Here is a 27,589-nt window from a genome sequence, read left to right as displayed (position 1 = left end):
GCAGCTTGACATGGACACCACTAGCAGCATGAACATACTAGCACTGTCGTGTCGAGTCATGTCATGAGTCATGTCGGCCACATCACTACTATGGGCCATACTATTGTAAATCAATGTAATGTAACGTGGAAGTCCAAGAGACCCACATGTAATCTGAAGAGTCATTTAATCTGAAAATTCATGAAATTCAAATAGTCATGAGGGAATTCGAACAGTCACAAGGGCCAGTTTTAACCTTGGCTATAAATACCCCTCATTTGTACGTGCAAAAGATTTTTTTTTCACCTTGACTCCTCTGACATAGCCTTGAGAGTCTGTAGTCTTTTCTTTGAGGAGCGAGAAGTGGCTCCAACGCCCCTTTCATGGGGTTAATGATGTATGGTGTATCGATGTGTCTTGGAACTTTTTCTTAATTCAAAAACCTGATAACAGGCCAGCACATTTTCACACATGTATTGTAATTGTTCGTAAGACTGATCTTGGAACACTTGTAATGCATGTTGTTTTAACCTGTTTTAAACAATTGAACTGTTCAGATGCTCTAATACATATGTCTATGGAAATGTGTTGTATAAGTTGTTAACATTGTATTGCCCGCGTGTGATGCCTTACCGGACATCAGACAAAAACCTTTCCCATAAACTTGTTATAACGACTATCGCACTTGCGCGGACTGCTCTACTGGGTGTTTTATGTGCTATCCCTTCATTGTGTGTTTGTGATTGTTGCATCCGTGTGGACAACTCCACCAAAGTTGTGCATGTCATGTGTGTTGTGTGTCTCTATCAGGGTTGGGACTCTTCCCTTTCGATTGGAGACTCACCTCCACCCTCTCCCTCTGCGGTGAAGGAACCTTAACACAAGTAACACTAGCACTCACCAAGCTCATGAATATCATTGTTCAAAGATGAAGCAGACCACTCTCACGTGTCGACAAGAAATATCTAAGGCATATCTTTAAGATAATGGCGACTGAGCCATCGTATTGGATGAGAATCGTACACCAAACGGTGTGAGGTCTAGTTGGGACTTCATACCGGGAATATCCCCTGAATGTTGGTGGGTCCAGCACTATCAACACAGGGATTATTCATATTTTATGGGATCCTTGGATTGAGGTTAGAATTTCTTAGGGTCAATCAATTTCAGGGAGGGGGAACTGTAATGTCCCTTTTTCTTAGCATTAGGAACAAAGAGCATCTCACTAGCCTAGGCAACAAATTAAAAATTTATTGCAAGCTATGAGAGAATTAATTAATTAAAAGTGGTTAAGAAAATAGAATATTAAAAAGTCGCTTTATTTAATAAAGGAAAAGTGACCCATATTATTCGAACGAACCATGGTATTTTCCATGTTATTCCAATAAGCCATCATAATAAAAACATAAACATGAGCTCATGGAGGGTGTGTGTAGGTGATTTGGTGAATTGTTTTTGTGTAGCTCTGTGATCATTTATATAAGGATTTGTAACCCTTAGTGTGGATCATCTTCGAGGGTGATACTATCCTCCCAAGGGATCTAACAATTTATAGATCTTCTTCAAAGGTGAGAGTATCCTCCCTAGGGGTATCATAGTAAAACTAGTTTTGGTGGAGAAACACCTACCCTAACTAGTCAAGAGAAAGGATCACTTTAGGTTCTTACCAAGGAAAGGCTAGATTTTGGAGTAATTGTTAGCAGGCAAAGGTAGTGCACATTACAAAGAAGGGATTCCAACCAAAGAAGGATTTTTAAGAAGACCAAGTTTCTTTAGCTTATCTATTGTCAAGATCCTTTCAAATGAATTTGATGTAATTTCCTTCTCAGCAATAAATAATTAAATACTTGGGGTTTTACAATGGAATTTGTCTGCAAGATTTGTATTGGTTTTAAATCTATCAAATTCTCGATAAGAATTATTATATTTTTTTTCTAAAGAAATTTCAAAAAATAATTTTCTAAGAAATTAAATAAAATTTAAAAGGGAGTATTACAGAATGGTACAAGAGCATTATATTTTATTTGAAGTTAGGATAATTCCCAAATGGAATGACAAGGAAAGAAGAACATTGCCCCTAGGTAGAAGCTCAATTAGTGATCATCATGATATGAAGTCTTTGTGAAGTTTGAGGTTCAAGGTTCAAATCCCCTCATGGTGTACCATGTGGGTTATGCATGGGGGCATGTATGGGTTCACCTAGAGGTTATAGTGGTACTGGTTAAAAGTTACCTAGTGTCATATGAATATGAACCCAACCCAATTGTCAAATCCTCTAAACACAAAAAAAAAAAGGAAAGAACACTAAAAATGAAGTATAATGCGTATGTACTAGTATCTGGGATACCATTCAAAGGGAATCATGATGGAATGCTATTAAGGTGTCTTATGCATTCTAATATTTTCAAAATCATCAAATAAATCCATGAAGGAATATGTGGAGAGCACTTTGCTACAACAATAACTTGTCATAGAATTCTCATAGTTTGATTCTGTTGGTCTACATTTTTTAGATATGTATAATCTTTCATAAGAAAATGGGTGCCATGTCAAAAGTTCCCAAATAAGGAAAAGAAAGTTCGTATGCTCTTAAATATGTAGTTGAGAGCCCCTTTTTCTTAGTGGAATTTGGATGTTATTTGCCCCATAAATCAAAATTCAAGTGCCAGACACACTTGAGTAATAACTACAATAGAGTATTTTACCAAGTGGCCTAAAGTAGTAGCATTAAAGCAAGCCAAATAAAGCATCTCAAGAAATTTTTAGAAGAAAATTTTCTTGCAAAGTTTGTGGTGTTAGAAATTTATTTATTTATTCATTAACCGGAATGAGAATTTTCTTGAGAATCAGTAACTTCGAGACATCAGCCATGAGGATTATACTATATGCAACTATTTCATAAATTCCACAACGGGCTAGTTACAACATGTCTCTAGAGACTTGAAATCATGAAGTTGGGGAAAAAAATTGTTCACCAAACCACTTGAGCTAAGATCCTTTGACGATGTTCTAGAAAAAATTATTTCAAACAATACATCGATATTTATTAGTTCACAGTTTACAAACTTCTAAGGAAATTTTGGAATGCTAATAGGGAAATCTTATAATTATTATCCACAAGGTAATGGCTTAGTTGAATCAACCAATAAAACTTTCATACAAATCTTGAAGAAAACAATTTATAAAAATAAAAGAAATTGGCATAAAAGTTGTTTAATGCTTTGTGGGCTAGTGGGATCACACCAAAATGTAGTATATGCCAATCCTAATTTCATATGGTATATATAAAGTATGCAAGATTACCTATACAATGGGAACTCAATGCATTGGCTACAATCAACTCAAATACAAGATGAAGAAATAATTACACCCACACAAACAAGAATTCACTAGTTGATTTAGTTAGAAGAACAAATGGGGTAATCTTTCAGGAGTATTCAAACAAGATAGCAAACAATGACTAGATACTTCAACAGAGGAGCTACATGCAAAGCCTTCTCTAAACGCTAGCTTATTTTATTATGGAATAAATCCAAGTAAAAACCCTCAATACATAATAAGTTTGATGTGATATGGATTGGACCTTATCAAATAGAGAAACTCAATGATTTCAGTGATAGAATTGCAACTGCTTAAGAAATTTTAATCTAAATTGAGAGACACAATTCTACTCTATTGATCTGCATAATTCAATTCACAATTTAGAACAACAATCTCAGACATGCAATAAGAAATAAAACACATGTGCAATGTTTTTTTTTTCTAGGGGAACCTAACTCGGAAAAACCCCTCAAGCCTCTTTGCATTAATCAAAGGAATAGTGATGTATTAAAATTGCTAGCTAAGCCTAAGCTCAACCTACAAGTGAATAACCTATCTCTTTGCTCAATGAGAACCTTTGACCCAAACTTATTCAATTTCTGCCTCTTCTTGAGTCCCTATTTCCTTTCACAATTCCTAGAGAATTAGCCCCTATTTTTAGGAATTTTCCTCCAATTGATTGCACAATTCCCAAGGTTTGATCATCTTCCTGCATGCGACACCTATACACTCAAACTAGTTTACAACTGCTTGTTGCACTGCCTTGGAAACTCTGCCATAGTTGGGAACTCGAGTTCTCTACATGCACTAGTTATTTTAGGCCGATTGATCAGTTAACTAGATGATTACTGAGTTATATTGTTGTCCCACTGCATAACTGACCTTCCACTAGTTCCTCCAACTGTTAAAACTAGTGTAACTGAACTACTCTGGATATAATAGAACCGGATTACTAAAATTTAGCAATCACACATGATTAATTGAACTTCAAGCCCTCTAAATCAAATTTATTGATCTAGTTGAGTGACAAGAGCCATGTCACACAATTTAACTGCATCCAAGTTGTCTGCTAATGTGGAAATTCGAATTTTCTCAATTTGACTAAGGCAAAGTCAAATTGAGACTTTCTTGCTACACTTCTCAACACACCCTCTCAAAAGTCAAATTGAGACTTTCTTGCTACACTTCTCAACACACCCTCTCAACAAGAAAGGGATTATCAACCACCCCTATCCTGCACCCATGGAAATCGAACTTCCCTCTTGACAAGGCCTTGTCAAAATGTCAAAATCTTGTTCCTCTATCGGAATGTATTGTAGCAACATTATCTGCCTCTGTACACAGTCCTGTAAATGATGATATTGGATATCTATATGCTTGGATCGATCGTAAAATATTAGATTCTAGGAGAGCTTAATGAAACTTTGATTATCGCAATAGAACACAGTTGGATCCATCATCTGACCAAACAATCGCACAAGTACCTTTCTCATCCAGATTGCCTCACATGTTTCTTGACTTGTAGCCATGTATTCTACTTCTGCCAAGTTAAGCACCATAGATCTTTGCTTCTATCTATACTAGGAAACCATTGCAGACCCAACATTGAAAATTCTATATGATGTACTCTTTCATTCGAATGGAATCCTTGCCCAATCTGCATCTATGAAACTACACAACTTCACTCCCTATGTCGATTTGTACCATAATCCATACTAGGTAGTGCCTCTGAGGTACTATAAAACATGCTTAGTTTCCTTCCAATACAATTTGGCTGGCCTAACCATAGCTTGGCTCAGTTGGTTGACTGCATAGCACATATCTGGTTGTGTGTTCACAAGATACATTAGTGAACCCACCATGTTAGGTCCCTATACTACTAGTGTAACCCCTTATTGTTATTAGTACAACGCCCTTATTATATTGTTGTGCCCATGTAGTCCCCTTATTGTGCCCCATAGAAACCCACTATTGTTATTATTGTGCCCTTACATTATTTTTGTTATGTTGGCTCTAATTATATTATGACCCCTTAGACTCCTATATATAGAAAGGAAGTCTTTTCATTTGTTTCATTGAAGAATTTTTCATTTGTGTAATGTAAAGGAAGTTGCCCCCTCGAAGAAGAGGCTTATTTATAAGGCATTCATCCATCTTTTCTATCTTTTTGTGAGTTGGTTTCATAACATTTGGTATCAGAGCTTTGGATTCTAGGGTTTCGCTACTCCAAACAAGTCATAGTGGAATTTTCGCTATAACTTTTTTTCTACGATGTTTCAGAAGCGAAAAAACAAACCCATTTGAGACAAAATCGTGCTAAACCTCACGACCGAATTTCATATCTTGTCTCGCTATATTTTCGGAGATATGATCTGAGGAAGTTAGGGTTTTTGCAAGCTCCAGAATCTCATCTAAAACAGGGCATTTTGGAATGTTCACCATAACGCTTTCTCTACGAAGTTTCTGATCCGGATTTAAACAGGAATGCAACAAATCAAAGAGATAACCATAAACACAGAGATGTAGTGGAAATAATACTTCATTTCATTAATGTAAAATACTGAAATATGCTTACAAACAGCAATGGAATTAAATCAGCTAGGGCGATGGTAGCTTATCTCTGAGAAGAGATGTGGCGGCTACATACCTCTGAACTATGTTACAATGAGGCTTGAAGGCCTATTTTTTGTTGAGAAGCAATGGAAAACCCTAAACATCCAAAAACCTCACCCTAGAAAATGATACGCCAAACCATGGGCCCCGTTTGGGTAAATTGGTACATCAACTTCCCGGGGTCGTAACTTTGGCATATGATCTCCATTTGACATGCACAATATCTCATTAGAAAGATCTATACAAGAATTTCAACTTTGGGAAGAGAAACATTAGTCCATGGACCCATGTTGCTGCTAGTGTTCCAAAAAAACGTCTTTTAGCGCCTCAAAACGGTTCTAGAAGTTCAAGACCTGAAAAACTGCTAAAAATAGTAACTATGCTACAATTAAGGAAACTAAAAAGCTGAAAGAAACAATGGTGGGGGTCCAAGTGGACGTGGCAGGTGGCCACCAATATCCACCTGGATCATTCCTCCCCCTTCGGAAGCAATGGTCCCCATTGTGTTGAATTCCTCCATGAGATGAGGAAACTTCTGCTGAAGTTGGTCCCTAGTGAGCCACTTGCCCTGGTGAAGGAGTTGGAATGCTTTGACAACTCAATATAGTTGGATATTCTGTTGAAAAGTGTGCTTGATCTGTGTGTCCATGATCCAATAAGTTGCAGCTTGTTCCGTGCAATCTGGATTTAACTCTATGGGTGTGAGTTGTTCTGCAATGTCGGATGTGTCTAGTAATGGTGGAGAGTATGGCCGAAGGCGGTCCACATTGAACATTGGGTGCAAGCCAAGGAATGGGGGAATGCTGAGCTCAAATGCATTATCTCCCATAGCCTTGGTAATGGTGTAAGGGCCATATCGCAGTGGTCTGAGTTTCCGATAGGCTCTGATAAGGCGTTCCTTTTGCAAATGCAACCAGACTTTATCGCCCACCTGAAACTTGTGTGGCACCCAATGTTGATCATGTCGCTACTTGTACTTGGCATTTGATTTCTCCATAATGTCATGGACCTGCTGGCGAACATGTTGTATGTGCTCAATGAATCTGGTTGCCTTATCTATTTTGGACTGGACATGAGCCGAATCTGCGTGAGTAGCTGCAAATGGCATGGCCACATCAATGGGACATAGTGGCTGGAATCCCAAGCCCACTTGAAAATGGATGTGGGAAGTCGAGCTATGAAGAGCCTGGTTGTAGCTATGCTGAACATAGGGGAGGCTCTCGTCCCATGTGCGTGGATGCTTTGAGTTGTACATGCGCAGAATGTGTACGATGATCCTCTTGACAACCTCTGTCTGGCCATCAGTTTGAGGATGGAAGGTTGTGGAATTAGTGATTTTGGTGTCCAGCATCGACCAGAGACTGGACCAAAATGTACTGAGAAACCTGTTGTCCCGATCTGAGATGATAGATTGTGGGATCGCAAAGCGTACCCACACTCATTCAAAGAAGAGTTTAGCAGTGGCTTCTGCTATGATATTCTTCTTGCAGGCTGCCATAATGGCCATCTTCAAGAACTTGTCGATGACCACAAAAACACAGTCATTTCCATGCTTAGTGGAAGGAAGGCCTGACATGTAATCCATGGAGATGGATTCCCAAGGTCGACTAGGGGTAGGCAGCGGGGTATATAGGCCTTGCTTCTTGATGGTTGGTTTAGCAATGGCGCAGGTAATGCATGATCTGATGTACATCATGACATCTTGTCGAATATTCAGCCAATAGAAATACTTCTACCGTACTGCCACCATTTTCCCGACCCCGAAATGCCCAGCAGCGTGACTGTAGTGTGCTTCCCAAATCATCTTGGCATGCTCACTTGAAGGAACACAAAGGTGACCCAAGTGGCATAACAGGACATCTTGGAGGTGAAAGTCTGGAACATGCTGACCCTCCAAGAGTGTCTGGTATGTGTGGCCGAATTCTAGGTCGCTTTTGTAGAGAAGTGGCCAATCTGAAGTCTCGTGCCCACAAGAGTTGAGCACAGTGGTTAACGCCATGATCGGTGGTCGACTAAGGCAATCTGCAACATTATTGGTGTTTCCCTTCTTATACTTGATATTCAAATGGAACTGTTGCAAGTATGTGGACCACTTCTAATGGCAATCATTCTGAAGCTTCCCTTAGGTCTGTATGAACTGCAGGGGTCAGTGGTCTGTGTGGATGACCGTTTCCTTCCCCAAAATGTAATGCTTCCATTGTCGGCAGGCCTACACAATGGACTGTGTCTGAAAGTGTCTCGCTTTGATATGCCACTGGATGCCCGTTTTGAGTAAGGACTACCCCAATAGCATAGTCATAGGCATCTGTCTCAACCTAAAATGGTTGTTACAAGTTTGGTAATGCGAGCATTGGTGCCGTGCAGAGGCGATGTTCCAACTCTGTGAATGCCTTCTATTGAGATTTAGACCAAAAGAATTTTACTTTCGCTCCTCCCCGGGTGACTTGACTCAAGGGCCAAGTGATATGAGAAAATCCCAACACGAACCTGCGATAGAAGTTAGCAAGACCTAGAAAGCTGCGGAGCTCTGTCATGGTGGTTGGAGATGGCCAATCATGAATGACTTAGATCTTGGATGGATCCACATGCACCCCCTATTCATCAATAATGTATCCTAGATACTGAACCTGGGTCATGCCAAAAGTGCATTTCTCCAAACTGGCACATAACTTGTGTTTTCGTAGTGTTTGAAGAACCTGTCGGATGTGGTGGAGGTGCTCTTCCCAACTCTGGCTGAAGATGAGGATGTCATCCAAGTATACCACCACAAATGAGTTGGTGAATGGCCACAAGATGTCATCCATTAGCCTCATGAAGGTTGCAGGAGCATTCGTCAATCCAAAAGTCATAACCAACCATTCGAAAAGGCCCTCCTTGGCTTTGAAGGCAGTCTTCCACACATTGGAGGGTTCGATTGGTACCTGGTGATATCCTGACTTCAAATAGATATTGCTGAAATATTTTTCCCCCTTTAGTTGGTCCAGGAGGTCATCAATCCATGGGATCAAGGGCCTATTACGGACAATGATCTTTTTCAGTGCTCGATAGTCAATGAAAAGTCTCCAAGTCCCATCCTTCTTTTGTACCAACACGATCGGGCTCCCACAAGACGATGAACTTGGACGGATGTGACCTTTCTACAGCAGCTCCTAAATTTGCCTCTTGATTTCATCGTCTCCATAATGGAGCACCGATAGATTGGTCCATTGGGCAGCGGCACACCTAGGGTGAGATTGATGGAGTGCTTGACCTGACAGTGCAGAGGAACCCCTGCGAGGGAGGTGAAGATGTCCTCGTACTCCTCCACGACCTTGTCAATCTGTAGCTGTCATGCGGAGGGGCCTTGTCAGAGGTCGTGGACACCATATTCTTCTTTCCTTCAGGACATATCATCAAGAAAAAAAAAATTCCCAGTTTTGGAAATGAGATTACTGCATTGTTTTGCAATAACCAAAAAGATGGCGGTAGGCGGTGCTACCTCCAGTATCCTGTACAGCTTATTTCCCCAAGTAACAATAACATCACAGGGCCTTGATTCATACATAGCATGTCGCTTCCACAAGTATGGTTGTCCTAATAATACACCACAAACTTCAAGAGGAGCAATGTCACACAATACCTCATCCGTGAAGGGCTTGGTTTTGTATGGAAGGTGACATTGTTGGCTTACGCAAAGATCCCATCCTTGGTGAAGCCACTTGATGGTGCATGGTTGTGGATATCCTGTGGTCAGTAAGCCCAGCTGCTTCACGACCTCTGCCGAAATGAGGTTCTTTTGGCTCCCGCTGTCGACAATGAACTTTAGTGGGGAGCCCTTTACCCACATCTGGGAGTGGAAGAGATGCTCCTCCTCCTCTGGATCTTCAGGTTCCTCCTTCTGTAACTTCGTGATGGCAACGGTGGCATTGGGCTCCGCATAGATAATCTGCTTCCCTTTGTCATTCCCCTTGTCGGGTTCTAACACAAAGTCGGAACATGCATCTGATTCTGAAACCTAAAGCTCGACCACCAGTGATTGCTTGGCCCGACGCTCACTTATGTTGTGGGTGGAGCTCTTATGGAACTCACACCACTTTCCCATGTCCTTTTTCGGCTTCATGATATTGTTCTTGGCTTACAGCTTTGGCAGGTTGTCTTGGGCCACCCCGCCTTGGATTTGTCCTTTGTTCTGCGGTTTGGGGGCACCTTTCCCTTACTTCGAATTCATAGATCCAAAGTCTCGCTTTTTCTATTTAAACTTTTTCTCGACCTTAAAGACATATTGGTATGTCATGTCGAGCGAGGGGATGTTTAGGAATTCTATTTCTTCCTGGATGTACTTGTGCAGGAAACCACGGTATTTGAGTAACAAATGCTGCTCTGAATCCTTAATACCCAACTTGTGCATAGGGTATGGAAAATATTGGTAAACACTGGCACGTCTTGGTCCCTCCCCTGCCGCAACGTGGTCCACTTTATGTATTGATCCTCATAGCTTCTGACAAGGTAGTACTGCTCCTTGATGGCATCCCGGAATGAATCCCAAGTGGTTGCAGCTGAAATTAGTGAGCCTATACTTTCATCCTTCTGCTCGCAGTAGGTTTCCCACCAGAATGTGATGTGGGGGGCTGCTTTGAGAAGAGCGAAAATAATCTTTTCTCGACTGGAAAAATCATGAACAAAAAAATAACCCTCTAGTAGATTTAACCATTTATCGACAGCATCTATGTCTATCTGACCCTCGAATATGGGGATTTCAAAATTAACTTGTACCTTAAATAGTGTAGTGTTTCCAGAGTAGTTGTTGGAAGCCGATGCATTGCCCTTGGGTAGCAGCTGAAGGATCTAGGCAAAGTTGTCCATCATTGCGTCCCTTTGTCGCTCGAGGGCTTCTTCGAGCAAGATTTTGATAGGATCTCCTGCCCCCTCGTCTTTATTTTCATCCACCATGGGAGGCCATCGGGTTTTGCAAGGCTAGTCTTGCAAAGGTTCGACCAGTTCAAGCCCTAATTCCTCATATCTCGACCTCGTTGGGGACATGCAAAGAAAAACAAAGAAAAAACAGACCGCTTTGATACCATTGATCCGAAGTTAAATAGGAACGCAACAAATCAAAGAGATAACCATAAACACAAAGATGCAGCGGAAATAATACTTCATTTCATTAATGTAAAACCCTGAAATATGCTTACAAACAGCAATGGAAATAAACCAGCTAGGGCGATGGTAGCTTATCTTTGAGAAGAGATGTGGCAGCTACATGCCTCTGAACTGTGTTACAATGAGGCTCGAAGGCCTATTTATTGTTGAGAAACAATGGAAAACCCTAAACATCCAAAAACCTAACCCTAAAAGATGAAACACCAAACGTAGACCCCGTTTGGGTAAATTGGTACATCAACTTCCCGGGGTCATAACTTTGGCATATGATCTCCATTTGACGTGCACAATATCTCGTTAGAAATATCTATCCGAGAATTACAACTTTGGGAAGAGAAACATCGGTCCATGGACCCATGTTGCTTCCAATTTTCCCCAAAAACATCGTTTAGGGCCTCAAAACGGCTCCGGAAGTTCAGGACCCGAAACACTACTAAAAATAGTAAGTGTACTATAATTAAGGAAACTAAAAAGCTAAAAGAAAAAATGGTGGGGGTCCAAGTGGACTTGGCAGGTGGCCACCAATATCCACCTGGATCAGTTTCAGAAGCTAACAAAAAACCCATTTGAGAAGAAAGTGGTCTGAACCTCAGCTCTGAATTTCATATCTTTTCTCACTATATTTTTGGAGATATAATCTAAGTTAGGGTTTTTACAGACCCCCGAATTACGTTCCAAACTTGGGAAAATCGTCATAACTTTCTCTCTGAGCATCAATTGAATTTTCGTAAGAAGTTGCAGAAAGAGGACTTCCTGTATTTTTATGTATATCAGTTTCAGGTACTAAGGTCAAAACAGTGATACGTGGCACGTCGTACAATTTCGCTCTACTGAACTAGTCTATAATCAGGTCACTGTGGGAGATTTGGCATAACTCTTTCTTGGATAATCAAATTATGATCAGACTTGCAGGGTTAGAAAGAGAACTTAGAGAGCTACCGCAAGAAGAAATTTCAAAACTTGGAGATCTGAAATTACAGAGTTACAGTCATTTCAAGATCGAGCTCCTAAAATCAAGAAAAATCGAGATGAGGAAGTTTGATGGCAAGGATCTGGTAAATTGGATACTACAGATGGAGAAATATTTTGATCTACATGGTGTACCACTGTTACAAAAGGTATGTATTGCATCTTCATATTTAGAACAAGATCAATTTTTATGGTATAAAGGGCTTTGTTCTTGTAAACCACTTGTTACGTGGTCAATTTTCACGGAGGAAATTATAGCACATTATGAGGATACAAAGAGCAACACCTTCTTTAGAGAAACACCACAACAATTGGAAGAAAAAAGAGCAAAAGGGCTTTGTTACAAAGTGGAAAGAAAAATTATGGCAACAAGGAAGTCTACCCCTCACAACTATAAAGATGGAAGTCTTGTTTCTCGTAGCCTTCCACAACCTACAATTGTTACACCACAACAATTGGAAGAAAAAAGAGAAAAAGGGCTTTATTACAATTATGATAAAAAAAAATACATTATAGGTCATAAGTGTGCTGAGAATAAATTATTTTACATTGATTGTGGAGAGGAGGAAGAAAAGGATCAAGAAAAGTCAAAATAAGAGTATATACACCAGGAACCAACCCTAGAGAAAGAAGAAATGAATCCGACCACATGTTGTAAAGCATTGAAAATAATTACTACTCCTCAAACTCTTAAGATAGAAGGACATATCAAGAAGAAAAAGGTTCAAGAAGTGAAAGACGACATCAAGAAAGAAGAAATGACTCAAACCATATCTTGTAATGAAATCGCCAGAATTACTACTCCTCAAACTATCAAGATAGAGGGACATATCAAGAAGAAAAATTTTCAAGAAGTGAAAGATCACATAGAGCATCAAGAAATGAATCTGACCATATCTTGTAATGCACTGGAAGAAATTACCACTCCTCAAACTCTCAATATAGAAGGACATATCAAGAAGAAAAAGATTCAAGAAGTGAAATATCACATTGAGCATCAACAACAAGTGCTCCAACTTCTAAAGGATAACGCCACTTTGGTGTAGAATCGAATGAAATAACAGGTAGATCAACATCGCAATGAAAGAAGTTTTGATGTAGGCGATTGGGTATTTTTATGGTTACATACATACAAACAAATGTAACTCAAGAAAGCTTATGAGAAGGAAATGTTGGCAATATTACACACACTTAATAAATGGCGACCCTACCTAATGGGAATACACTTCAAGGTAAAAACGGATCATGATAGTATTAAATACTTTTTAGAACAAAGATTATCCTCTGAAGAGCAACAAAAATGGGTCACAAAGATGTTGGGTTATGACTTTGAAATCATCTACAAAAAAGGGAAGCAAAATGTTGTGGTAGATGCACTCTCAAGAAAGGGTGAGGATGTGGAAGCATTTTTGTACGCCATTTATACTATCCAGCCAGATTGGGTAAACGAAACAAGGTATGAATGGAAGAAGGATGAAGAAGTGTGGCCACTCATTCAAAAGTTGCATATGATCCCAGTTCAAACAATATTGTCAAAACTTGACGAGGAAGGAAAAATCATATTGGAGCCTAGAGCAGTCACAGAAACAAGAACCCAACAGCTACAAAATCAATCAACTTCAGAGTATCTCATCAAGTGGAAGATCTTAACCGCTGAAGATTCCACATGGGAGAACAATAATTTTATACGGGAGCATCAAGAACTACTCAAGCGTTGAGGACAACACTTTTTGAAGGAGAGGGGCATGTTAAGTCCCTATACTACTAGTGTAACCCCTTATTGTTATTAGTACAACCCCCTTATTATATTGTTGTGCCCATGTAGTCCCCATATTGTTATTATTGTGCCCCATAGAAGCCCACTATTGTTATTATTGTGCCCTTACATTATTATTATTATGTCGGCTCTGACTATGTTATGACCCCTTAGACTCCTATATATAGAAAGGAAGTCTTTTCATTTGTATCATCGAAGAATTGTTCATTTGTGTAATGTAAAGGAGGTTTCTCCCTCGAAGAGGCTTATTTCTAAGGCGTTCATCTATCTTTTCTATCTTTTTGTGAGTTGGTTTCATAACACACCAACTGCCGATAAATGGTAGCATCCACCTATTCACCTGAAGTTGTAGTCTCCTTCCTCTAGTTGGTCGCTAGAGGTGTCTCCATGTGTTTACAACTCTCCATGCAGAATCTCTGTAGTATCACATTGTAATACTTTCCTTGAGACACAAACAATTCCTTGTCACCTTTCCATACTTCCAGCCCGAGGAAGTAGCACATGAGATCCATGTCCTTCATTTCAAAATCCCTTGCAAGGTCCTTGCAAGAGTTGATCAACTACTCATCACTTGTTAAAATTAAATCATCAACATATAAAACAATGATAAGAAATTTACCTTCTACCAAAATATGATAGAGGTTCACATTCGCTTCACTTTTAGCGAAGCCCAAACCAGTGAGATAATTGTCGATCCTTGTGTACCAAGCTCAGGGTGCCTGTTTGAGACCGTACAATGCTTGCTTGAGATTCTACACATGAGATTCCCACACAAATGTCTCAAAACCTTATGGTTTCTCAATGTATATCCCCTCCTCAATAATACCATTGAGAAATTCTGTTTTCAAATCCATCTGGTGGATCTTCCACCTCGTCTGCGCAATTAGTGCAAGAATTGATCTAATGGATGAATACCTTGATATAGGAGAGAAGGTTTCCTCGTAATCAATTACCTCAATTTGAGAAAATACTTTGGCCACAAATCTAGTATTATAATTCTCTATGCTTCCCTTTGTTGCATGCTTAACCTTGAAGATCCATCTCGAACCCACAACTGATTTATCTATCAGTCTTGGGACCAATTCCCAAACATTATTCTTCATGATGGATTTGTATTTTTCCACCATTGCATCAACTCAAACAACTTGCTCAAATGCTTCCTTGAAAGAGGATGGATCAATCTCTACAAGCTCATTCATTAGAGCCATGTAGATAATATACCTCCCAAGTAACCTCCTTTTCCTGCACAAATTTGAAGGGGCTCCCACATTCTCCATCCCATCCTACACTAATATATCAGCTTCCCTGGTTCTTATTTCCCTTCTCTGGATGGTTCTTCTTGAGTGGATGTCTCCACTCTCTGCTCCTCTATTTGTGACTACTCCACAACTTCCTAAGGCTCCTCCTTTGGAGCTAAAAGCTCCTCTTGTGGTGGGATCTAAAGCTCCCTCTCAAGAGATCACTACATCACTTTCTCCTCATCAAAATTTGCATCCCTTTGCACAACTGTCATTCTAAGGTAAGGTAAGTACACATCGTAATTATGTGGAGTTTCAGTGTAACCCACAAAAACTCCCAACTCTACTGTCGGTTCAAGTTTCTTCCTCGAATCTGTGGATACATGGAAGTAAACAGAGGCCCCAAAAATCCAGAAGTGAGACACATATGTCTTCCTCCCCGAGAAACCCTCCTCCAATATAATCATATCAAGAATCTGATGAGGACTCTGGTTCTGCAAGTAGATTTATGTGTTACATGCCTCTACCCACTGTTAGAGCCTAGATTGACCTCAGGCTGAAGGGAGACAATCCTAGGAAAACCACAATCCAAGCTTAACCTAGTTGCTAGCCCTACCAGGTCGGGAGAGGGCTCTCTCCTTGTCAATGTCAGTTGAGATGACTGAATCAAATATGGATTTTAGGCTAGGTATAGTAGCTCTAAGGTTTTTTTGGTTGATTTTGATGGTTTTATTGCTGGATCAAATGGAGTAGGCAACTTTGGGTCCGGGAAATCAAGTCAAGAATGCAGTGTGTTCTGTGGGGCGAGGTAGGTAGATGTTTATGCACTTGGAATTGAGTGAGATGGTAGGTCTAATACTGGTGAGGAGTTGAAGAGGGCATGATTCCTCTTCAAATAGCTGAAAACATCAAAAACTAAATGTATTCCCAAGGTAGAGCACTGTTACCAATGTATTCCACCTATTTATCTTGATTTCATTTAGTTTAGAAGAATGAATTAGATTTGGGCACACATAACACATGAGAAAAACTAATTACAGAAGGAGAAACAATGCAAAAACACATTATCACAAGAATCCACAAAAATAGCTGCAATTCATGGTTTATTTCCTTGCCAAACTGTTGTAGAGATGAACAATGTAGCTCAAAGCATCCAAGAGAGTCCAACCTTTACTAATGACTAAAAAATACATAATATAGAGATCAAATCCACCTATTCTAGCCATCAGGGGTCGAATCCAAGAGATAAAGGACTGTTTCAACCATATCTAAACTAAGAACAGGAATATAGGCAATGGAACAACTTGCCTCTAAAACCATGGAAACTAATTCATTCACCCTCAAACCACCTCAAAATGATGAATCTGCCCTCTAAGGTCATTTTACAATTACATTTACATACAATAGCATCATATACAATCATAAATTCATCCAAGGTGAAAGAAAAAGTCATCTTGTAGAAAAACTAGACGAAATTTGGATTTTTTAGCAAATTGGTTCTATGTGTAGCGCCACTTGCCCTGTGCATAGCGCCACTTCTCAACTGAGTTTGGAGGCCTTCCCCTTAGCTAAATTGAGTCCAAGATAGCTCAATGGAAAGGTCTTCCTATCTAGTTTCTGGAACATCTTGAATATTTGCATTTGGAGGTCATTTGCCCCCTCAAAAGTGGAATCTCCCAAGGCTGCTTCCTGTGTGCCCAAAAAAAGCAAAGAGGTCTTTTTTTGATGGTTTTATGACCTTTAGGTGACCAAGATTTGCTGAAACTTTCAGGGATTGATGTTCTCATCATGCTGAATCTGAATATGCAAACCATTACTCCAAAAACTCTCCCAATCAAAATCGTAGCGCCACCTAATGCAATTTTCTGTGTTGGAAAATTTCAAAATGACAAAATTTCACCAAAACTTGCCCAGATTTGGCACAAGGCTCCCTCATTAGTTGCTTTGATGGGCTAGTGAGGCCTCAGCCAAGATTTTTAGATTTTCATGCTACTTTTTTCTCCTTAAGGCCTTCCTTAACCTTGCCTTAAGCTTCCTTATCCTTATATTGCATATTTTATTTTGGGTCATATAGTGATATGCCAAATGGCGAAGCATCTTCTTGTCTCTATTGGCCTTCTCAAGTAGCCCCTCATGGTGTATGTTGACCCTTTCAAGCCAATTTTCCTAGTCATTCTCAATCTCTTGCTCAATGGAGGTCATCTTGACCTTTGCCTTTGCCTTTGCTTTTGCTGTGTTTCCCAACTTGTACCTGTTTAGCTGAAGAAGAAGGCAAAGCCCCTTCCACTCTTGGTGGAGACAGCATTTTCCTTTGGCCTGAAGATGAAGGCAAGACCCCTTCCACACCTTGTGGAGATTATACTCACCTGGAAGCTGCAGAATGTTTCCTAGTGCCCCTCTCATATGTCACAAACACTGGCACTCCAACAGTTTCAGTATCTTGCACCTTTTCCTGTCCTGAAGGTCCACCTTCTTCATGTGGCACTAATGAAAAGACATGAGGGCTTTTGAACATTTCATGAGAAATGAAGGTCTCCCATGGTATATTAAGTAGGTTCAACTGATGTAAAACAATGATTTTAATCACAGAGAAATGGTATATATTGGTTAGTTGCTGGGGGTATGATTTTTTCTTTACAATGAATGCCATCTTCTCTATGTTTCTGAATATGAAGTATGGGATATTCGTCATTCTCACCCTAGTGAAATACATTAGCATATAATGTGGTAGGCATACAGTCTAGAGAACCTACCTTCACAATTAAAGTACTTGATGATGATCTTCATCAATGGAGCAAACCTGTCCTCCAAGAATTTAAAGGGGAATACTCTGCTGAGTTTGTTATGATATTTAGCCTTAATTTAAGGCTCATAGTACTCCCTGTCAATGTACTGACCCTTGTTCCACTTTTCACTCACATTTGGAATACCTGTAGCCTCCGAAATGACAACTGGTGACAAAGTGAATGTGACTTCGGCAAAGTTTACCTCATTGTTGTCCTCCAAATGTGTCACAAACAACCGTGCTAATTCATGATGGGATTTTACCCTTTCCACCATTTCATAAAAACTAAAACATTATTGATTTCTGAAACAAGCAAGGGCAAATGGTCAGGCTTGCAGCTCCCTCAAACTGGTGGGCTCCTCTCTGATATGTTTTCCTGCCTTATGAGGTCTTCTGCCCTGAATGTCTCTCTCCCTGGAACTGTCACTATGTGTTTCTTCCTCCATTTCATACTCATTGTCCCTCTCCATTGTTGTACTGTTGTTTGTGTGGTAAATGAGGAGTGATGGATTGGGGAATGAAGGTGAGATGAGTATGAAGAGATTTTAAATAGGAAAGCAGGTGAGGGTGAACAAGAATGGGTAAGGGATGTAGGAAATAAGTGGGGTTAGTGAAAGGTGTAGGGTTTGGGAGTAATGGTATAGGGTTTGGGATATAAGGGTATAGGGTTTGGGATGTAGGGAAAAGCTTTAGGGAGAGAATTATGTATGGGAGGATGAGTTTTATGGGACAACAGTTAGGACTATACTTTTACAATATGGGACAGTTTAGTGACAATTAGGGTTTAATGTTTTAGAGGGAGAACACAACTCAAAACCAATGCAACAATTCTTGTCTGCAAGAAAAAGTGATGTTACTTACTTGCAAATGGATAACTTTGGGGTTTTGATGTGATTTGATGAATTTTGCAGCAATGTGAAGCTCAGATGACAGGTGCATAGCGCACTTCCCAAGTGCGTAGAGCACCTCCTATGCATAGCACCAAGTTTTGGTGTGTAGCGCCAGGCAGTTTCCTCCAAGAACACAGCAATTTCCTCCTTTTGCTCAATAACCCCTTAAAATCGTGATTTTGCTCAAGAAATTCAACTTTAACAATGAATTAACTGGAGAAGGAAATGACCTTTATATGATTTGGGCACTTTTGATTTTTCACTCTCCAAAACCCACTTTATAATGTCCTTTGGCTTTTTCAAATGCTATGTTTTTTGGATGCTTGACTTTTTGCTTAAAATAGGTGAACTGATGCTTGATAATCTTTTGCTATGGCAGTGGCATGTACTTGTAGATATCAGCAGGTGACCAGGAGCAGCATGTGATCATTAGTTACATATGACAAATGATAAAATTACATGAAATTGCAAATAAAAAATAATGCTATGTTTTCACCTCAAACTGGTTTTGAGGTGAAAAACTTATTAAATTTACAAATTATGAAATTAAAAGTTTCATGATGATTGTTGTCATCGTCATGTGTCTGCTGAAAATTTGACATGGTGAAACCCTAACACCTAATGAAACTGAAACACTAAGACCTAAGACCTATTTGATGAAATAGACTGAAATGAACCTGGACCTGAACCATTCACTGAATCACACATGGAAAGTGGTCAACAGATATGTGTCATGAGGGAAAAATTGAAATGTGCCTACCATCAGTTGATCCATGACCTAATGGAATGTAACTAATTGAGAATGGGACTCCTAATATGAATGAAAAAGAGTGAATTTTGATCACTGATGGCAGTATGAAGACACTGACACTAACATTGGCTCCAATGGGGATGGTAGCTCCTTGGAGGTGCTAAGAACACCGTAGACCTAGTAGCCTTATCCATTGGGCAGTGGGGTCAAAAACACTCAATTTGAAATGCATGACTGTAAACTAAGGACTTGATGACACAAAATGACTCTTACTCAACTAAAAACTGACTCGATACTAAAACGCAACTGACAAACTAGAAAATACGCTCAAAATGGAGCTTATTCAATAAAACCTACTCTAACTATTCCATTCCTCACCTGATCAGGTGAAATAAAACAACCAATGCAACCAACTAAGCATTCTGGCTGCTATTTGAATTCTCTGCAAGTGCCTGCTTATGAACAACAAGAGAGAACTACAGAAAGGCAACTCCCATGAAAACTTGTAAACAGATCCAAATTTTCCCAAATTGAATAATATGGATTCTCTATCCGCCTCCAAAAATACTGCATAAGGATCTTGAAATTCATGTGCACTGGGGCTTAGCTCATCCAATGGATTACTTTTCTTCTCCTCGTACCATGAATGCAAACTTTCATCTAAGCTTTGTGACGAGACTCCTGCTGAAGATGACAAAGAAACTAGCTACCGGATCAAGTTTGTATCAATACTCATTTCAAGCTCACATGTAGCTAATGGAGAAGGACTTTGACTGCAGACCTAATCCAACACATTAGCAAAAATTGAAAATATTGTTGCAACCCATTTTCTATTGGTTCGAGATTGCATGATTTTCTACAGGCTACTCATTTGAAGATATACTATGCAAATTTCCCTTCAAAAACTAAAATGATTCAAAACAGAATGGTACGAAATCATCTTGCATCATTTGATCATATGTTCCAGCTTCCAAGTCTTCATTTGCAACTTGACATTCAATGGCATTCAGAGGCTACAAATCTGGATATGAGAAGTCTTAAACAAGGATTTCATTGCCCTCTAGATGGTCCAGATCAAAATTTGTCGACAATTGATTTCTGATTGCATGAAAGTTGTCTCTGATGAATTGAAACGAAGAAAAACAAAAATGCAAAGATCCTTCACTTACTTCAACATTTGCTGCACTTTCCTCCCCACTTCCATGGTTGATCATTATACTCGAGCTACTGAAAGTGAACTTCTTCCTTCCACAAACCAGCTGCTAATTTGTCTCCAGGATTAGCTTCTGTTTGGAGAACATAATCATCATCATACTGATAAAACTGAGGCAAATCATCAGTATAAAACACATCAAGCATACATGCCATATCAATAGATCTCTCTTCTCCAAGATGATCTATAAAACAATCATTATTAGGTCTATGACAACTACGATAAGAAAGAAAATGTTTTGGATCAGCCACTTGTTCTTCTTCAATCAGCGAGCCATGGTCTTGAATATCATAATCATTCCTTGTGGTGATATTTTGCATCATCTCTTCCACTGCACTTACCAAAATATCGAGCTCTACCTCTAAAGATGTCGATTCCTCTAGATCTATGTTCTTCATCTCTTCTTCCTTCAACTTTTCCCTTCTAATCAACAAATTAGCCTCTACATCTACTGCACTATTATGCATCTCTTCAAGTGTTGCAAGGTTCCTTTCCCTCAGCTGAAACTCCATTTCCGGATCAAAGGCATCCGGGTAGTGCAAGAGAGCAGATCCAGGAGGAGGTCTTATATTAGCAGACATCGAAAAAGAGACTTGGTTAAACCTGGCAGAAAAATGTTGTACTGTCTCCCCTGGAAGTCTTTTCAACTGGTTATATTCTTCTAGAATCAAGAAAGGGTTCTGTCTAACCACCCACTAGTCGAGGAAAACTTTGACAAACTGCTGGAAATCTGAGATGCTCGCATTAGGCAGGGCTTTGAACCAACTCTTGACTTTGCCTTGCAAATAAAGAGCAAAAAGCCTAATACTGACATCTTCTTCATCAACTTCAAAAAGGTCAAAAAAAGACTCAAAATTCAGTACATGTCTCTCAGTAGTGATGTTGTCGCATTCACCATGAAATCTTGGTAGATATTGGTCATGATTTTTAGGGAAAGCATGGGATATAAGAGGTAAAATCAGAGGTTTGTATCAATCTAGAATTTTACAAGGTGTAGGAGTATATACAAAAGCTGCAAAATCAATCTTGGTCTCTTGAGGTTCATTAGTTTGAAGACAGTCATCACAAGATTCAGAAGAAAGTTCTTGATCAAGATCAAAGGCATGCAAACATTTTTTATTCACAATCTTCAAAGGGAAAGAGTCAAATGCAGGTCTAGGATCTTCTCTCAAATACAATATACTTTGCAAAGCCTTCTTGAAATTCTCGGGAAAAGAGAAGAAATAATTTATAACAAAGAACATAATGTCTTGGATGAAATTCCAACTTGAATACCTAATATTTCCATATTGTCCTTTCATGTTTCTACTGGCCAGGTTCATCCTGCAATGGAGTCCTTGGATCTATTCTCGAAACTGATTTAGAGTCGCCAGGTGAATGATTTTAGCCTTCCGATGTCTGATCATTGTCCACCATCAACAATCAGATCTTACCTTGATACATTTTACTGAGGAATATAAAACTACGTTCCCCAGTATGGTCGCCACTATGTTAGAGCCTAGATTGACCTCACGCTGAAGGGAGGCAATCCTAGGATAACCACAATCCAAGCTTAACCTAGTAGCTATCCCTACCAGGTCGGGAGAGGGCTCTCTCCTTGTCAATATCAGTTGAGATGACTGAATCAAATATGGATTTTAGGCTAGGTATAGTAGCTCTACGGTTTTTTGGTTGATTTTGATGGTTTTATTGTTGGATCAAATGGAGCAGGCAGCTTTGGGTCCGGAAATCAAGTCAGGAATGCAGGGTGTTCTGTGGGGCGAGGTAGATAGATGTTTATGCACTTGGAATTGAGTGAGATGGTAGGTCTAAGACTGGTGAGGAGTTGAGGAGGGCATGCAAAGATTATGAGTCCTCTTCAAACAGCTGAAAACATCAAAAACTAAATGTATTCCCATGGCAGAGCACTGTTACCAATGTATTCCACCTATTTATCTTGATTTCATTTAGTTTAGAAGAATGAATTAGATTTGGGCACACATAACACATGAGAAAAACTAATGTTAGAAGGAAAAACAATGCAAAAACACATTACCACAAGAATCCCACAAAAATAGCTGCAAATCCTGGTTTATTTCCTTGCCAAACTGCTGTAGAGATGAACAATGTAGCTCAGAGCATCCAAGAGAGTCCAACCTTTGCTAATGACTGAAAAAATACCTAATATAGACATCAAAACCACCTATGCTAGCCATTAGGTGTCGAATCCAAGAGATAAGGGACTGTTTCAACCATATTTAAACTAGAAACGGGAATATAGGTAGTGAACAGCTTGCCTCTAAAACCATGGAAACCGATTCATTCACCCTCAAACCACCTCAAAATGATGAATCTACCCTCTAAGGTCATTTTACAATTACATTTACATAGCATAGCATCATTTACAATCATAAATTCATCCAATATGAGAGAAAAAGTCAACTTGTAGATAAACTAGACGAAATTTGGATTTTTGAGCAAACTGGTTCTATGCGTAGCGCCACCTGTCTTGTGCGTAGCGCCACTTCTCAGCTGAGTTTGGAGGCCTTCCCCTTAGCCAAATTGAGTCCAAGATAGCTCAATGGAAAGGAATTCCTGTCTAGTTTCTGGAACATCTTGAATTTTTGCATTTGCAGGTCATTCTCCCCATCAAAAGTGGAATCTCCCAAGGTTGCTTCCTATGTGCCCAAAAAAAAGTAGAGAGGTCATTTTTTGATGGTTTTTTAACCTTTAGGTGACCAAGATTTGCTCCAAATTTGCTGAAACTTTTAGGGACGACAACGGGGCTCAACTGATAAGGACCGGCAATGGGGCTCGACTGATAAGGACCGGCAACGGGGCTCGACTAATAAGGAGAGGAAAGGAGAGGAACTTTAGTTGCTCGACCATAAGGTCCAGAGGGGCTCGACCATAAGCCCCCCCACCCAATAAGTAAATTGAAACTTTAGTTGCTCGACCTTAAGGGAGAGGGAGAGGAGAGGGCTCGTCTCATCATGCTGAATCTGAATATGCAAACCATTACTCCAAAAACTCTCCCAATCAAAAGCGTAGCGCCACCTAATGCAATTTTCTGTGTTGGAAAATTTCAAAATGACAAAATTTCACCAAAACTTGCCTAGATTTGGCACAAGGCTCTCTCATTAGTTGCTTTGATGGGCCAGTGAGGCCTCAGCTAAGATTTTTAGCTTGTCATGCTCCTTTTTTCTCCTTAAGGCCTTCCTTAACCTTGCCTTAAGCTTCCTTATCCTTATATTGCATATTTTGTTTCGGGTCATATAGTGATAGGCCATATGGCGAAGCATCTTCTTGTCTCTATTGGCCTTCTCAAGGTGTATGTTGACCCTTTCAAGCCAAGTTTTCCGGTCATTCTCAATCTCTTCCTTAATGGAGGTCATTTTGACCTTTGCCTTTGCCTTTGCTTTTGTTGTGTTTCCCAACTTATACCTATTTAGCTGAAGAAGAAGGCAAAGCCCCTTCCACTGTTGGTGGATATAGCATTTTCCTTTGGCATGAAGATGAAGGCGAGACCCCTTCCACACCTTGTGGAGATAATACTCACCTGGCAGCTGCAAAAATTTTCCTAGTGCCCCTCTCATATGTCACAAACACTAGCACTCCAACAGTTTCAGTGTCTTGCACTTTTTCCTATCCTGAAGGTCCACCTTCTTCATGTGGCATTGATGAAAAGACTTGAGGGCTTTTTAACATTTCATGAGAAATGAAGGTCTCCCATGGTATATTAAGTAGGTTCGGCTGATGTAAAACAATGATTTTAATCACAGAGAAATGGTATATACTGGTTAGCTGTTGGGGGTATGATTTTTTCTTTACAATGAATGCCATCTTCTCTATGTTTCTAAATATGAAGTAGGGGATATTCATCATTCTCACCCTAGTGAAATGCATCAGCAATCTAATGTGGTACGCATACAGTCTGGAGAACCTATCTTAATAAGTAAAGTACTTAATGATGATCTTCATCAATGGAGCAAACCTGTCCTCCAAGAATTTAAAGGGGAATACTTTGTTGAGTTTGTTATGATATTTAGCCTTAATGTAAGGCTCATAGTACTCCATATCAATGTACTGACCCTTGTTCCACTTTTCACCCACATTTGGAATACCTGTAGCCTCTGAAGTGACAACTGGTGACAAAGTGAATATGACTCTAGCAAGGTTTACCTTATTGTGTCCTCCAAATGTGTCACAAACAACCTTGCTAATTCATGATGGGATTTTACCCTTTCCACCATTTCACAAAAACTGAAACATGATTGATGTCTAAAACAAGAAAGGGAAAATGGGCAGGCTTGCAGCTCCCTCAAACTGGTGGGCTCCTCTCTGATATGTTTTCCTCCCTTATGAGGCCTTCTGCCCTAAGTGCCTCTCTCCCTGGAATAGTCACTATGTCTTTCTTCCTCCATTTCATACTCACTGTCCCTCTCCATTATTATATTGTTGTTTGTCTTTGTGGTAAATGAGGAGTGATGGATTGGGGAATGAAGGTGAGATGAGTATGAAGAGATTTTAAATAGGAAAGCAGGTGAGGGTGAACAAGAATGGGTAAGGGATGTAGGAAATAAGTAGGGTTATTGAAAGTTGTAGGGTTTGGGAGTAATGGTATAGGGTTTGGGATATAAGGGTATAGGGTTTGGGATGTAGGGAAAAGATTTAGGGAGAGAATTATGTATGGGAGGCTGAGTTTTATGGGACAACAGTTAGGATTGTATTTTTACAATATGGGACAGTTCAGTGACAATTAGGGTTTGATGTTTTAGAGGGAGAACACAACTCAAAACCAATGCAACAATTCTTGTCTACAAGAAAAAGTGATGTTACTTACTTGCAAATGGAGAAATTTGGGGTTTTGATGCGATTTGATGAATTTTGCAGCAATGTGAAGCTCAGATGACAGGTGTGTAGCGCACTTCCCAGGTGCATAGCATAGCTCCTGTGCGTAGCACCAAGTTTTGGTGCGTAGCGCTGGGCAGTTTCCTCTAAGAACACAACAATTTCCTCCTTTTGCTCAATAACCCCTTAAAATCGCGATTTTGCTCATGAACTTCAACTTTAACAATGAACTAATTTGAGAAGGAAATGACCTTTATATGGTTTGGGCATTTTGATTTTTCACTCTCCAAAACCCACTTTATAATGTCTTTTGGCTTTTTCAAATGCTCTGTTTTTTCGATGCTTGACATTTTGCTTAAAATAGGTGAACTGATGCTTGATAATCTTTTGCTATTGTAGTGGCATGTGCTTGGAGATATCAACAGGTGATGAGGAGCAGCATGTGATCATTAATTACATATGATAAATGATGAAATTACATGAAATTACAAATAAAAAACTATGCTCTGTTTTCACCTCAAATTGGTTTTGAGGTGAAAAACTTATTAAATTTACAAATTATGAAATTAAAAGTTTCCTGATGATTATTGTCATCCTCATGTGTCTGTTGACCCTTATTGGTCAATGGTTATTGAAAATTTGACATGGTGAAACCCTAATACCTAATGAAACTGAAACCCTAAGACCTAAGACCTATTTGATGAAATAGACTGAAATGAACCTAGACCTGAACCATTCACTGAATCACACATGGAAAGTGGTCAGCAGATATGTGTCATGAGGGAAAAAAATAAATGTGCCTACCATCAGTTGATCCATGACCTAATGGAATGCAACTCATTGAGAATGGAACTCCTAATATGAATGCAAAAGAGTGAATTTTTATCACTGATGGCAGTGTGAAGACACTGACACTAACACCCACAAATGCAGTGGTAGGCCTTAGTCATGTAGCATAGCTCTCGCAACTCCCAAAATTCTCTGGTTCTTGTTCTCAGCTACCCCATTCTGTTGTTGGTTGTGGGGTGCTGTTAGCTCTCTTCGGATGCCTTCTTTTGCATAGAAATCCTTTAATTCATTCAAAACATACTCACCTCCATTTTCACTCCCGAGATCCTTCACCATCGTGCCAGTCTCTTTCTCAACTAGTGCCTTGAATTCTAAAAACTTTGAGAATGTCTCATCCTTCTTTTGCATGAAGAAGATCCAACACTTCCTTGAGAAATCATCAATAAAAATAACAAAATATTTGGGTTTGGAATTGGAGGCTATTGAGAAAGGTCCACAAACATCAAAGTGGACTCTTTCCAAGACGGAATGTACTACTTTGTTGTCTCAATCATGGCATATGGATTTCACATACTTCCCCAATGTACAACCTTTGTAGACATCCTATTTCTTAAGTTCTCCTTTAGGGAGGCCAATGGTTATTTGCTGCATAATTTTCAAGATTTCAAGATGCAAATGGCACAAGATACGCCCAATATCTTGTGCTAAAGTTCACCGACATCGTGGCTCTTCACTTTCTTTGCCTTACTTCTTAATGCAACAAAATCTTCCACATCCAACTTGTACATGTTCTTCACCCGAACCCCAATCTGCTTCACTTTTCCAGTGGTTATGTGTCTCAGGAATGCTTTCCCTTTGCTAAATATCACATCATAACAACGATCTTTGAAAACTGCTACAAAGATGAGATTCTTCTTTAGGCCTTGAACAAACATGACATCTTTGAGGCGAAGATGAGATCATGACTCCCTTTGAAAGGTTATTGTACCAATCCCGGTAGCACTATACCTTCCATCATCCCCAAGCTCAATATACATCTACAGATCTTTGTCCTCCAGGTCACTGAAAAACTCTCTACACCCTATCATGAAGAATGAGGCACCAGAGTCCAAGTACCACACCCTTCCCATCATAGTGTTGGCCATGCATGTGATAAGGGTGAAGTCTAGCTCAAACTGTGAAGCCAATGCCTCACCTGCTACTCCTCCCAAGTTCTTCTTGCCACACTTTTTATGTGGAAACTTTGTAGCATAGTGCTCGAATTCATGACAATTGAAGCATTTTATTTTGGACAA

Source organism: Pinus tabuliformis, chromosome 2_2, assembly GCF_031772625.1.
Source record: "Pinus tabuliformis cultivar Carrire ecotype Pingquan chromosome 2_2, CPIR1, whole genome shotgun sequence".
Taxonomy (NCBI): Eukaryota; Viridiplantae; Streptophyta; class Pinopsida; order Pinales; family Pinaceae; genus Pinus; species Pinus tabuliformis.
The sequence above is the reverse complement of the archived record's forward strand: the minus strand, read 5'-3'. Positions refer to the sequence as shown.